Source organism: Protopterus annectens, chromosome 13.part0 (genome assembly GCF_019279795.1).
Source record: "Protopterus annectens isolate FY-2018-M chromosome 13.part0, PAN1.0, whole genome shotgun sequence".
Taxonomy (NCBI): Eukaryota; Metazoa; Chordata; order Ceratodontiformes; family Protopteridae; genus Protopterus; species Protopterus annectens.
Window position 1 is genome coordinate 580,230,049 of NC_056747.1, and position 14,236 is coordinate 580,244,284.

At 44.2% G+C, this 14,236-nt stretch overlaps 1 protein-coding gene across 1 annotated transcript in view; it reads right to left on the reverse strand.

Moving 5' to 3' along the window:
- The window catches only part of NCBP3 (nuclear cap binding subunit 3), a 1,620,559-nt gene that overhangs the window by 626,786 nt on the left and 979,537 nt on the right, over positions 1-14,236 (reverse strand). The window lies entirely within an intron of this gene.

The window sequence follows — 14,236 nt, forward strand, 5'->3', positions numbered from 1 at the left end:
TGCAGATAGATGGGTTAGAGTTGCCAAGGCTTTGAAAGTTGATGCCAGCTGTAATTGTTTTTCGGATGTCAGAAATGCCATCTAGGTTGAAGTGTTTAGAAGAGCACCCAGAAAAGTTATCTGTTGTGATGGTGTCAAATTTGACTTTTTTACGTTTACAGAAAATCCCAGAAATTTGAGGAGGTTTTGTACAAAGTCTAGATGCTGGAGTAAGACATCCTTGCTGTTTGCCTGAATTAGACAGTCGTCCAGATAAGGGTAAATTTGAATTCCCTTGAGTCTGCAGTAAGCTACTACTGGAGCCAGGCATTTTGTGAAGACCCTGGGCGCAGTAGACAAGCCAAAGGGCAGCGCAGAGAATTGAAAGTGCCTTGATCCGGCTTTGAACCTGAGGTATTTTCTGCGATCCTGCCTGATGGGAATGTGTAAATATGCCTCCTTTAAATCCAAAGTCACCATCCATGCATCTTTGGACAGCATTGGAAGTAACTGCTGTAGAGTAAGCATCTTGAATTTTGGAATCTCTAGAAAAGTGTTCAAGACCGACAGATCCAGAATAGGTCTCCATGAATTTTGTTTTCTTGGGACTACAAAGAGCCTAGAGTAAAACCCTTTTCCCATCTCTGAAAGAGGCACCAGTTCTATGGCATTCATAGCCAAAAGAGCCTCCACCTGGTTTAAGGCCTGCGTCCATTGATGTTTTGGAAGGTCTGGCCATCCGCTTGGCCTTGGCAAAGTATGAAAATGGAATTTGTAACCTCTTAAAATCACATCCAAAACCCATTTGTCCTGGGTTATTTGAGTCTAATTTTGGTAAAAAAGAGAGTGTTTTCCTCCGAGAGGGGCTTCCAGGCAAGACGTTCCTGCAGCCCAACAGAGGGAGTCATTGAGTTTGTTTCCTTTGAGACTGTGGCCTGTCCTCTCCTCCCCTAGGGGTAGAAGCAGTCCATTGCCTTGGTCTATAAGCAGCTTGTGTTTGAGGCCTCCCTCTGGAGCGTCTATACCTACCCCTTTGAGGCCTGTCTGAAGAGGGAAAGGACCAGTTTTTTGAAGGCCAATTCCTGCTAAATCTAGGAGGCTGTACTTGTAAGAAATCTTTAACTGTTTGCATGGATTTCGCCTTATCCTCCATCTTTTTAATCACCTCTTCAGCTTTAGATCCAAACAAAACATTATGCTGAACAGGAGCATCCAATAATTTAGCCTTAACTTGTTCAGGTAAATTTTGTTCCTTTAGCCATGCATGTCTTCTAATGACTGTGCCAGAGGCCGCAGCCCTACAAGAAGCCTCCAAGGCATCAAATCCACAGTGTAAAACATGCTTCCCAACTTGTTCAGTGGCATGCAATAAATCATGTAATTCCTTATCCTCTGCACAGGCAGAAATGGAAGTAAATTTCTGTTTTAGGACAGACAAGAGAAATTGCTGATATTTAAGCATATGAAACTGACAGTTCAAAGCCCTAATGGACAAAGTAGCAGAAGTGTACACCTTTTTGCCCCATCTTTCCAAGGCTCGAGAATCCTTTTCAGTAGGAATAGGATTTTTGGCAGTAGCGGCCTTAACACCCTTAGGACCCTGAGAAATGGTTTCAGGGTCAGCAGTAGGATTCTTGTATAAAAACTGATGGGAGTCAGGAACCCTGTAGTACCTATCAGGCTTAACAGGAGCAGGAGGAAAAGAATCAGGGGTTAAATTAGCCTCCGAAAAGGCATCATCCACAATATCCAAAACAGGAGGAATAGCCAGGGGTCTATGTTGGGGAAGAAGAAGAAAATCCCTCAGTCTTTTCTTGGATTCTGAATACTCCTGTCCCTCCCAGTGAAAATGTTCCCTCATTTCATGCAGAGTTTCCCCAAAAGAAAAATCCTCGGGAGGAGAAGCTGAAGGAATGGATTCTTCCGCATCAGAATCCTCATAGGGAGGAAAAGAATATTCCTGATCAGAAGAAGAAACTGAGGAAACAGAAGCCTGATCAGCGGAATCCTAATAAACATCCTGCCTTGGCCTTTTGTCTGGAGGGGGATGAGAACCCCTAATCATTGTAAGTAAATCCTCCGCCATCTTGAGTAACTGTTTCTGTGACTTGGGAGCTGGTACAGAAGAGGCCTGTGTTGAAGTCTTTGATTTAGAAGAAGTCTTTGCCTTTGGCTTTGCCTTTACTTGGAGCTGAGTAGGCCTGAAAACCCCTTCAGAAGCCGATAACTGCACAGCGGCTCCGGACCCATCCGAAGGAGCATTGTCCGAAGGTCCTGCAACAGAGATATTTAAAGGCCTGGTTGGCTCCTCATGAGAGTCCGTTTCGGCCGTCAGTTCTGAAACGGCCGACGACAGGGGCTGCAAAAGCGCCTCACTGACGACGGCCGAACCTGAAGCTGGCTCCACATGTGCGCTATCATCAAATTTGGACCTTGGAGGCCTGTCTTTATCCTTGCGACGCTTGTGAACTCCGGTAGATGGAAGCGTATCCGACGACATTTTCTAGTTAAAGCGTCTACCGAAGTAATGAAAAGCAAAATCGTACCTTTGCTTAATTGTACGTTGATTGAATTTAGCACAAAACCGACAACTAACTACGTCGTGGTCAAGACCCAAGCAAGGAATACAGTAAGAATGAAAATCCTTATGAGGTATTTGCTTCCCACATGAAATACAATTATTAACTTTTTCTGACATCGGAGTGGAGCAAGAAAAAAGTTTCCCCAACGGGGTACTTAGCTTTGAGTGGAGAAGAAAGTCTTCGGACCTTAGTACGTAGAAATATTCGTCAGGAGTCAACCGACCGGCACTTGCGAACTATCACCGCACGGCAAGAAAGACTGGAGAAGATGGCGTCGGCTGTCAGCTTTATACTCCCGGCACTCTGACGTCAGGGAGCAGGGTTGAATAGCCGACGCCGGACCCAGACTTTGGGATTCTGGCCGACCGAGGGCTGCCTGCCAGCAGGGGAGAACCCTACAGTCATGACTGCAACAGTGAAACACGATGAACATAAAAAAAGCCAACAATTTCAGATAAAGCACTTTTCGTCTGTTGAATAAACAGACTTCATCAGATCATATTACAACGGAGGTTCAAACTATTTGAATGTAGTACTATGATCACATGGTAAGTTTAAACTATCGTTAACTCTCTAAATTCAAAGTTAGCTCCAACCTACTGTTTAAAAAGACGATGTACAAATATGGACTCTATTATTATAAAAAGAAGCTACCACTATTTCTCCTTTGACATTACACCACACGTTGACGAGGGTTTGCATTTTACTTGAGTATTACTAACTCATTGTTTTAGACAGGCTATAAGATAGATCAACGAGTTTACTACATGTCACACACTGTTTGGTATTTGTTGTACCTATACCAACTACCACTAAGTCAGTGGTATCGTTGGTTGGTTATTTAACAACAATACTGACATTTTATTTTAACATTACTTTAGAATTAGTTACAGCACTGACGGTGGTCAACCACCAGTGCTTTAATCTAGTAGTATGACTTTTTATTTTTTATTTATTTTTAGACCAATGTTTCTTGTCTCACTGTCCTCCTGCTTCGTTTCATGTTTCCCATGTGTACAGAATGTAGTATTTTTACTTAGGGCAACAAGATGCGATCTGTAACACTTTTAACAGTTATAACAACTAGTAGGAAATAATAACTTGTTTGCGGTTTATTCACAAACCGTTTTATTCTCCGTAACTTGCAGTAGTTATAACTTTGTGAATATATTGGTATATTGCCTTTTAAACAGTAGGTTAGAATAAACTTTGAACTTAGATTGTTAACGATAGGTCACACTCACTATTGTTATGACTTTGTAAGCATACTTGTACATCGTCTTTTTAAACAGTAGGTTGGAGCTAACTTTGAATTTAGAGAGTTAACGATAGGTTAAACTTACCATGTGATCATAGTACTACATTCAAATAGTTTGAATCTCCGTTGTAATATGATCTGATGAAGTCTGTTTATTCAACAGACGAAAAGTGCTTTATCTGAAATTGTTGGCTTTTTTGTTTTACTTGCTGTGAACACAGTTTTTAACGTGGTCTGGTTGCTTGAACTTTATTAAAACTTCACCAGTACGTTTCCGCTGATCCTGTGCCATTTTTGTTCGTTCTTCGTCGGCTCGTCGGATAGGCCTACTCGTCTTTCCATAACTAGCGCTAAGCGACATAGACTTTAATTCTATAAATACAACTTCAATGCTAAGTGGCTTCGGAGAGTTTTGGGTCAAAAGATTTGCAAATAGGGCAGGACGTATGGTCGTGTGCCCCGTCTAAGCAAAATACGCACTTCTCATGGGTATCCTTGCGAGGAATTTGTCTCCTACAAGCACACTTCCCCTTTCTAGCTGACATGCAAGTCTAAACTGTAATCAAAGTAAGGAAAAAAACCCAACAGGGCACTTATCTGTTTCGGTCGAAGAAGCGGGCTGGTCTTGAACGGAATCGTATTCAGTCATCTGAAGAAATGCGCTCTGCTTGTGGAACTGGCAAACAGGAGTCCAATGTTCACTGCGGCAAAAAAGTTCTGATGAGGGTACGTGCAGACGTCACTTTTATACCCAACATCGGTTTATGGCCCTGGTAAGGGACATCAGAGCTACCCTCCTGTGAAAAAGACTTTTGTATACTGGCCGGACAGTGGAGCTGCAGGCAGCAACTCCCTACTGTTACGAATACTGCAACATGAGAATAAAAGGACATAATATGCTTCCTAGCATAAATATTAGTCACATAAAAAAAAAAAAGTTTCCTTCATAAAAATAAAACAACGGAAGGTTTCCTCAGAAGTTAACTTTCTTCCGGCCTTGAAGGATTTGCTAGCTGACCATTAGTTCTATGAAGCCCATAAAAGGGGTGCATTTCAGCAGCAAGAAAGTCTGAAGCATTTGGTGCTCTTACTGCTTTTAGTAAAGATAAGCTGGAGCGCTTTCTGTGTGGAGTCTGCATGTCCTCCCCGCAGTCGAGTGATGTTTAAAGACATGCAGGTAGGTGCGTGCGTGAATGGGTGTGCCTTCTTTGAAGGTTGGGTGTCGGGCTGGCAACTCGGCACCCGTAAAAAAAAAACACTGCCAATCATTAGTTGGGCTGTGGCGAACCATAACCGGGAAAAGCCAAAAGACATTAGTTTTAGTAAAGATAAGTTTATGGCAGTTACTGCATGTGGAAGGTGCCTTTTAGCTCTGACAAGCTAGCCATTTTGTCATATCCTTGGGTAGGATAGAACTAGAACAGCTTCGGCTACTGCAACAGTGATCGAATGTTGAACACTAAATGGACTTCCCAACATAGATGTACTACGTTCACTGTATTATGGACTGCTGTAGCAGTGATAAAAATACATTTGAGTGTCACCATAATTGTAGATATCAGAGTATATCAATGCTGCATTACTGATTCTTGGGTATTCCTGTCATCCAGAAGTCACTAACCAGCCCAATTTTCAGTGCCTTTAAATCATCTCTAGCCGATGGGTATCTGAAGACTGACATCTGGATGTCACGGTACAAGAAAGGCATCTATCAGCATCATCTTCAGGTCTTTACGAGTAGTGACCAGGCAGTCAAATGCTGGAGGACAGCACAACCTCTCCAGTTGTCTGAAATGAAGTGAGAAGGGGGAAAACATAGGAAGTATAGGGGATGATGGAGATAAAAGGACTATTTTCAGAAAAACTCCTCTGCCCCCTGCATCCGTCAGGGGGCTAGGGACAGCAGATATAGGGGCTGGAAGGTGGGAGCATGTACTGCAACACGGATCTACCTGAACATCTACAATTAAGTGGGACACAACTGTATTATGTTCTTTGTAATCAACGCTGCAGTACCGATTCTTGGGAGGACTCCCAAAGCTAAAAGTTGGGTAATGGGCCATCTGTATGAACTGAGGAAATAAGATTTTGCAGGATGGCAGAAGTGAAACCTGATCTAGCCTTGGAGACATTGTCTATGTTAGTGTTTTGTAAAGGTGTGCACGGAGTTCCATGTGGTTGCCCCTAGGATGGCATGCGTGGGAACTCCTTTGAGGAAAGAAGTATTAATAGCCCCATGTCTGGTGGAGTGAGCTTTAATATGCCCAGATAAATCCTTTCCATGGTGTCAGTAACAGAACTTAATGCAGTTAGCTGTCCATTTATAGGCTGCTTGGGGACAGGCTTGTTTACCCTCTGGAAAAGCCACCAGCAACTGTTCTGCTCTACTAGGGCTTTTTGTCTTGTCTAGATAGTATCCAATTTACCTTTGCACATCCAGAGTGTGGGGGACTTGTTCTGTCCTGTTCTGTGGATTGGAGTAGAAGACCAGTGGGTGAACAGCCTGGTTTAAAGTAAGCTCTGATACCACCTAAGGCCTAAAGGATGGGTTTGTTCTGAGGGTGACTTTATCGTTGTGGGAGAGAGTGAAGTTTCTTTACACACAAGGGCTTGCAGCTCAGACTCTCCCAGCTGATGTTACAGCAAGGAAGGTGGTCTTCCAGGTGAGCATCTTACACAGACAGAAGCTGCTGGTTCAAAGGGAGACAAAGCTTGTTTTTTTTTCACATATGTAATTTATATCCCATGCCGGAATGGGGTTCCTTCTTGGTTGTCACAAGTAAATCACCTCTTTTAGAAAAAGTTTAAAGTGGGGGTGTGAGAAAATAGATGAAGAACTGCGCAGGCAATTTGATATTGCAAATGTATGTAACTTAATACTGGAATAAGAAAATCCTAGTGTAAAGAAGATTAGATACTGCAAGACTAACCTGAGGTCTGCTTGAGCAGGGTTAGTGTCATTGTTGTGACACCACATGGATAATCCTTTCTATTTTGCCAAGTATGATTTTTCTGCTATTGAGTTTTCATGCTTCCCTTAGACTGGAGAGTACCTCCTTAAGACAGGATGCAGTCTTTGGTTTCAAAACCCAATCCTCTAGGCAGTTAACTTGAGGATGGCAAGCTGGGGATGGTAGACAGACTGCTTGACTTGGCTGTGGAGCTCTCTCTCCTCTTCTGTAGGGTGCAGAATCATTCCTCGCTGAGAGTCAGGAAAAGGGAGAATGTACAGTTGTGAACACTTACCATAAACGTAGAAGTTCGAGTGTATTTACTTTTGCAGTCATCACACTTGGGTTATCTGCCTGCAGGTAGCCCTTAGTAGGGCAGGGTACCAGATACCAGAGTCTTTGGATTTCTGCGTCGGATGCTGTCGCCTCTTCCACAACGTCAGGTCGCCAGGGGTATAAAACATGCAGCTGCAGACATTACATCGTTTTTTTCTTGCCCTAGATGTCAGGAGCCCCCAAAATAGAAAGCAATTACATGGTGTGGAACACCTCCAGTAAAAAGTAAATACCATTGCCATAAGATATAGCCAAAAAGAGGATAGGAAGAAAGTATAGAAAGGTCAGGGGGCTGGAGGGAGGGTAACCAGGACTGCAACAGTGAATATGCTTGAACATCTACATTTATGGTAAGTGTACACAACTGTACTATGTTCTTTGTGTTTCACTGTTGCAGTCATCACAGTTGGGTTGATTCCCAAAGCTGAGGAAGGGTGGAGGCAGTCAAGAAGTATTAGGGCTGGCTGTCAGGCCTTGTAAGACTGCTGTGACAAATCTAGCTCTGGATTTAGAAAAGATAGGTAAGTGGTAATGCTTGGTGAAGGTGTGTACAGAACTTAAGGTTGCAGCTTCCAGGATGTCCCTGGTAGGGACTCCCCTGAGAAATGCTGTAGAGGTTGAGGTAGCCCTAGTGGAATGAGTTCAGATCCCCTGTGGGGTAGGTTTTCCATGGTGTCTGTAGCAGAAATGGATGCATTGTGCTATCCATTTGGAAATGGTTTGCTTTGAAATGGCCTTGCCCTCTACTCCTGTAGCAAAGCTGACTAGCAGCTGGTCAGATTTTCTGAAAGGTTTAGTTCTGTCAAGCTAGAACCTGAGCTGTCTGTGCACGTCCAAGGAGTGCAGGATCCTTTCCCCTTTATTCTGAGGATTAGGGAAAAAGGTTGGTAAATGGATGGATTTGATTTAAAGCCACACTGGATACCACCTCGGACATAAATGATGGGCTAGTCCTGAGGGAAACCCTGTCAGCATGGAAAATAATGAAGGGTTCCACAGCCATTAGTGCCTGGAATTCAGACACTCTTCTTGCTGAAGTGATGGCTACACGTAGGACTATTTTCCAAGAAAGGAATTTTAACTTTGCTGCAGCAGCAGGCTCAAAAGGGGGAAGTGTGAGCTTCTCTAGTACAAAGTTAAGGTCCCAGGCAGGGGTGGGAGCTCTCCTCAGGGGCCCTAAATTGTTAGCTCCTCTCAGGAACTGTTTGATGAGAGGGTGAGAAAAAGAGAGGTGGTTCAGTATTGTAATGAGCTGAGATGGCAGAGGCATGAATTATAATTGATGAGAAAGACAGGCCTCTGTGGAGCAGCTCTGCTAGGTCGTCTAGGATTTGAGGTAAGGTGGGCACGGCTGTGTCCTTTCCTTGACACTGGCTCCAAGAACAATATCTTTTCCACTTTTTGGAATAGGATTTCCTAGTACTAGGCCTTCTGGCCTCCAGGATGATGCCCAGCACCTGTTTGCTGAAGGTTGCTGGTGGTGTATTCAGGGGATAAGCCACGCTGCAAGGTTCAGGGTTTGCAGCTGTGGATGCAAAATCTGTCCCTCCTTCTGGGACAGCAGGGATTGGGGGGGGGGGTCTGAGGCAGTGCTGTCAGAGTGTGGGTACCAGTGCTGGCGTGGCTAGTGTGGGGCAATAAGGATTGTCCTTGATCTGTTCTGTTTGATCCTGAGTAGTACTTTTGAGAGGAGGGGGAAAGGCATAAATTGAGAGGTTTTCCCATGAAAAGGATAGGGCATCCACTTTCCATGCTTTGCTGTGAGGATTTTTGGTGCAAAATTTGCGCAATTGATGGTTTTGGGGGGAGGCAAAGAGGTCCACCTCTGGTGTCCCCCACCTGTGGGATAGAAGTTTGAAGGAGTTGGTTTCCAGGGTCCAGTAGATTTCCGCTTAAGTCATCTGCCAGGGAATTTTGTTTGCCTGGCAGGAAAGTACAGTTGTGTACACTTACCATAAATGTAGATGTTCGCGTGTATTCACTGTTGCAGTCATTACATTTGGGTAATCCTGCTGGCAGGTTGCCCTCAAGTCGGCCTGAATTCCAAAACCTTTGGTCGTGCGTCGGCTGCCGTCACCCCTTCTCTGACGTCAGGTCGTCAGGGGTATAAAAGAAGCAGCCGACGCCATTTTCTTTAGTTTTTCTTGCCCCAGATGTCAGGTGCCCCCTAAAAGGGTAGCCAAAATTTATATCTATATATAAAATTACATGCACCAATATAAACTTTACCTTCATCCACAAGCAAATACACCACATAGGTTGTACAAATCAGAGAAGGAAAGATAGGTTCCATCAGAAGAAAAGGGGGATGGTGGGTGGGTAACCTGGACTGCAACAGTGAATACACTCAAACATCTACATTTATGGTAGGTACACAACTGTACTATGTTCTTCGTGTTTCACTGTTGCAGTCATTACATTTGGGTAGATTCCCAAAGCTATGGTTGGGAGGCTGGAGCTAAACAGCATTAGGAGCGGCTATGAGACCCTGCAGAACTGCAGTGGCAAAGCCTGCTCTGGATTTAGAATAGAGTGCTTTGTAAAGGTGTGCACTGAACTCCAAGTAGCTGCCTCTAAAATGTCCTTGGTTGGTACTCCCCTGAGAAAGGTTGCTGAAGTGGCTGCAGCTCTGGCTGAATGTGGCCTAATGCCCTTAGGCAATGGCTTGCCATGGTATAAGAAGCAGAAACGAATGCAGTAGCCTATCCACTTTGAAATAGTCTGCTTTGAGATAGCCTTTCCTTGTGATCCTGCAGCATATGCCACTAGTAATTGCTCTTTCTGAAAACTTTGGATCTGTCCAAGTAGAATCTAAGCTGTCTGTATACATCCAAAGAATGCAGAATTCTTTCCCTCTTATTCCGTGGATTTGGATAAAAAGTTGGCAGATGAATGGTTTGGTTAAGAGCCACACTGGACACCACTTTAGGCATAAATGTTGGGTTTGTCCTCAGGGAGACCCTGTCCAGATAAAAAATGATAAAAGGTTCCACAGCCATGAGTGCCTGTAGCTCTGAAACTCATCTTGCAGAAGTTATTGCTAGGAGCAGAGCTGTTTTCAAAGATAAAAAACTTTATATCAGCAGTAGCAGCTGGCTCAAAAGGAGGCAGAGTGAGTTTTTCCAAGACATAGTTGAGGTCCCATGCAGGCATTGGTGATCTCCTTGGAGGCCTTAAATTTTTGGCTCCTCTGAGGTACTGTTTTAATAAGGGATGAGAAAAGATTGGTGGCTCTGCATTGTAATGAGCTGAAATGGCAGAAGCATTAATTTTAATAGATGAGAAAGATAGACCTTTGTCCAGCATCTCAGTTAAGTATTGTAAAATCTGAGGAATATTTGGAACAGCTGTATCTGTTCCTTGTGCCTGGTTCCAAGCACAGAATCTCTTCCATTTTCCAGCATAAGATTTTCTAGTACTAGGCCTTCTGGCTTCCAAAATGACATCCATCACAGCTTTGCTGAGAGGTGTGTTTTGTATGACTACATTATCCACCATGCTGCCAGGTTTAAAGTCCTGAGCTGGCTGTGCAGGATCTGATTTGTTTTGCTGGGACAGTAGATGCAGGGTACTTGAGGTAAGGTCCAAGCTGGGCATTGAGACAAGCTCCTTAATACTGGGTACCAGTGCTGGCGGGGCCAGTCTGGTGCAATCAGTATCATCTTTGGCTTCTCCTGTCTGACCTTTAGGAGTACCTTGGGGGGGAGAGGCAGAGGGGGAAAGGCATACACTGATAGGTTTTTCCAGCTGAAGGACAGGGCGTCCACTTTCCATGCTTGTCTGTGATAAATCCTTGTGCAGAATCTTTTTAGTTGGTAGTTGTGAGGGGAGGCAAATAGATCTATGTCCGGGCATTCCCATTTCCTTATCATGCTGAAGACTTGTGGATCCATCTGCCACTTGTGGGGATCCATGAGGTTTCTGCTTAGTTCGTCTGCCAGAGTATTTTTCCTTCCTGGCAGGAATTGTGCCTGTAGATGGACTTGGTAAGTCAATGCTGTGTCCCACCAAGTCATTGCTAGTCTGCAAAGGGGGTAAGAATGTGTGCCCCCCTGCTTGTTTATATACCATGTGGTGTTGTCTGTCTTTATCAGTAGTTGTCCTGGATGAAGTAGGTCCTTGAAGGCTGTTAGGGCATTTTGAACAGCTAGCATCTCTTTTTGATTGATATGTAGATGCACTTGGTTTGAGGTCCATGTACCCTGAATGCATCTTCCTACCATGTGTGTCCCACAGGCATAATCTGATGCATCCGTTGTTGGTGTCTGCCTGGCTGGGGGTAATGTGAATGGCTGTCCCTTGTTTTGGTGATAAGCCTTTGCCCACCATCGAAACTCCTGTTGCAGGCAGGGAATGAGAGTAATTATAGTTTCCAGGCAATGTTGAGACCAAACACTTTTTAGGTACCACTGAAGTTTCCTCATATGCAGTCTTGCATACGGAATTAGTAGGATGCAGGATGCCATAAAGCCCAAAGCCTGCAGCATTTTTTTGCAGATAACTGGGCCTTTGTTGTTAACATTTTGAAATAGGTAGTCAGTTGCCTTGGTTTGTCTGGCGTGAGATAAGCCATCTGGGCAGTTGTATTTAAGCTTGCACCCAGTAATATTATCTCTTGAGAGGGTACTAGCTTTGATTTCTTTTCGCTGACTGTGTACCCTAGGCATGTTAGAAGTTTTTTTCACAAATGCCAGATGCTATAGAAATATGTCCTTGTTCTCTGCTTGAATTAGACAGTCATCCAAGTAAGAATATATTTGTATTCCTCTGTCTGCAGAATGCAATTACTGGTGCCAGGCACTTTGTAAAGACCCTGGACACAGTAGATAAGCCAAAGGGCAGTGCAGAGAACTGGTAATGCATTGAGCCAGCCTTGAATCTGAGGTATCTTCTGCATATTTGTCTGATAGGGACATGCACGTATGCCTCTTTTAGGTCTAAAGTTACAAGCCAAGCGTTCTTGCCCAGCATGGGCAGAAGCTGCTGCAAAGTCAACATTTTGAATTTTGGTATATCCAGGAATGTGTTCAGAATAGATAGGTCCAGTATTGGCCTCCAGGCCTTGTCCTTGTCCTTTCTGGGTACGAAGAACAGTCTTGAGTAAAATCCTTGTCCCCGCTCTTGTTCTGGCACTTGTTGAATGGCCCTCATTGTCCATGAGGGATGAGACTTGTTTTCGTGCCTCTACCCATTGATTTTTTGGCAGATATGGCCAGCCGTTTGCCTTTGGCAGGGTATGGAAATGGAACCTGTAGCCTTGTGACATGATATTTAGAACCCACTTGTCCTGGGTTATAATGTGCCAATTTTGAGAAAAAAGAGCTAATTTCCCCCCCTAAGGGTGCTGCCAGGAAATAAGTGCTTGGTGCAGGCAGGGGGAAGTCATTGGGATTGTTTCCTGTAAGGTTGTGATTTGTCTTCTCCACTTTTGGAGGTTGATACACCCCATTGCTTTGACCTGTATGAACCTTGCGCCTGGGATCTGCCTCTAGGGTGTCTGGGTCTGCCCCTTTGAGGTCTGTCTGACACAGGAAAGGACCAATTCTTTGTTGGCCAGTGTCTACTAAACCTAGGTGGCTGTACTTGTAAGAAATCTTTGACCGTTTGCATAGATTTAGCCTTGTCCTCCATTTTCTTTAACACCTCTTCTGCCTTAACACCAAATAAAGTACCATGCTGTAAAGGTGCATCTAATAATTTTACTTTAACATGATCAGGCAGATTTTGTTCCTTTAACCAAGCATGCCTTCTAATTACAGAACCTGTACCTGCGGCCCTGCAGGAGGCCTCTAAAGAATCAAAACCACATTGCAAAGTATGCTTTCCAACTTGTTCAGCTGCATGCAATATATTCTGCATTTCCTTGTTTTCTGCACATTCATAGTTTAACATTTTCTGTTTAAGTAATGCCATGACATGTTGCTGATATTTGAGCATATGAAGCTGACAGTTTAAGGCCCTTATAGCCAAGGTAGCAGATGTGTAAACCTTTTTTCCCCATCTATCCAGTGCCCTAGAATCCCTGTCAGAAGGGGTAGGGTTTTTTGCAGCGGAAGCCTTAACTCCCTTGGGATCCTGAGAAACAGTTTCTGGGTCTGCAGCAGGGTTTTTAAAAAGGAATTTATGTGAGTCAGGAACCCTGTAATATCGGTCAGGCTTAAGAGGAGCTGGAGGTAAGGAGTCAGGTGTAAGGCTAGACTTCGAAAGCACATCTACAATGTCTAACACAGGAGGGATAGCTAGTGGCTTGTGCTGAGGTAGTAACAGGAAATCCCTGAGCCTCTTTTTAGATTCTGAAAAATCTTGGCTCTCCCAGTGGAAATGCTCCCTCATGGTATGTAAGGTTTCTCCAAAAGAATAGTCCTCAGGAGGAGAAGCTGAAGGTATAGATTCTTCAGCATCAGAATCCTCATAGGGGGGAAAAGAATATTCCTGATCCGAAGACAAATCAGAAGAAATGGAAACCTGATCTGAAGATTCATAGTCAGTCTCTTGCCTAGGCCTCTTATCAGGAGGGGGATGTAAACCCCTGATCAAGGTAATCAAGTCTTCGGCCATTTTGAGCATCTGTGTTTTGGGCATGGAGGCCTGTCCACGTGACTCTTAAGTTTGCTTCTTTGCCTTTGAAGTAGGTTTAATGTATAGATGTTTGGGTCTGAATACACCCTCAGAAGCCGGTGCCTGCTCAGCGGCTCTGGACCCATCTGAAAGAATAGCGTCCGAGGCTCCAATACCTTGAGTTTTCAGCGGCATTGTTGACTCCACGTGGGAGTCGGTAGCGGCCTGCGACTCTAAAGTAGCGGTTGTCAGGGGCTGCGAAAGTGCCTCACTGAGAATCGGTGAACCGGCGACTGGCTTAGAAGAAGCTTCGTCGGGTTTCGGCCTTGGCTGTCTTTCTTTTTCTTTGCGTTTTTTGTGAACTCTGGTAATCGGATGGCTTTCCGACGACATTTCTGGATAATTAAACCTGCGTCCAAAGTAGTTTAAAGCAAAATCATACCGACACTTAATAGTGCGTTGGTTAAATCTAGCACAAAACTGACAACCCAGAAAGTTATGACCAGGTCCTAGGCAAGGAATACAGTAAGAATGAAAGTCCTTATGAGGTATTTGCTTCCCAAATGAAATAC